The sequence below is a fragment of the Helianthus annuus genome, chromosome 13 (genome assembly GCF_002127325.2).
Source record: "Helianthus annuus cultivar XRQ/B chromosome 13, HanXRQr2.0-SUNRISE, whole genome shotgun sequence".
In the NCBI taxonomy this organism is placed as follows: Eukaryota; Viridiplantae; Streptophyta; class Magnoliopsida; order Asterales; family Asteraceae; genus Helianthus; species Helianthus annuus.
This window is the reverse complement of record NC_035445.2, coordinates 95,595,726-95,596,506: the sequence shown is the minus strand read 5'-3', so window position 1 is coordinate 95,596,506 and position 781 is coordinate 95,595,726. Positions and strand designations below refer to the sequence as shown.

General features: G+C 40.8%; 1 non-coding gene across 1 annotated transcript; it reads right to left on the bottom strand.

Moving 5' to 3' along the window:
* Positions 1 to 272: 272 nt before the first annotated feature.
* On the bottom strand, positions 273 to 378 carry LOC118485994. Its single transcript, XR_004877851.1, has one exon. It is a non-coding gene; the product is annotated as a small nucleolar RNA R71 (small nucleolar RNA).
* Between the last annotated feature and the right edge of the window lie 403 nt (positions 379 to 781).

Below are 781 nucleotides of genomic sequence, written 5' to 3'. Positions count from 1 at the left end.
AAGTGAGAACTAATTATTGCAAAGCTTGCTAAAATATAAAGGTTTAGCAACGGAGGAGCCATACTTTCATTTGGAGGCTTATGACTCGATTTGCAATACTCTTGGGAGTCAAGGATTCTCAGCCGATGATATTAAATTGGTACTATTCCAATTTTCTTTGGAAGACAAGGTGAAAAAGTGGTTCTACACATTACCTTCAGCATCTATATATACATGGGGGGAAATGCAACAAAGCTTCTTGGATGAGTTTTACACCGCCCAAAAGACCAACGATGCGAGAAAGGGCTTGAGAAGTTTTCAACAACAACATGGTGAAATGTTTCATGAGGCTTTTGAGCGTTTCAATATGATGATCAAAAATTGCCCTCACCATGGAATTGAATTATGGGAATTAATGAATGCTTTTCACGAGGGGTTGAGTGCTGAAGATGCTCGTGATTTAATGTCTATCACCGGTGGGACTTTTGGTACAAACTACGAGAATGATGATTGGGAGTTTTTGGAAAGCATGGCAACTACATCAAAAAGAAAAGCTCAAGCATCGAGGAGAGCACGACCGGCCATTGCCCGACCTCAAGTGCACGCAATAGATGACGGTAATGTTCAAACCACTAACCAAATTTATGATGTTTATGCATTGTGTAATGAAATAGGTCATGCGGCTGAAAATTGCCAAGGGATGGTGGAAGGGCAATATGAAGAAGTTCATGCCGTTCAAGGTCAAGGAGCGGGTGGTAGAAATTATAACAACATGAATTCTAATACTTACCACCCCGGGTTG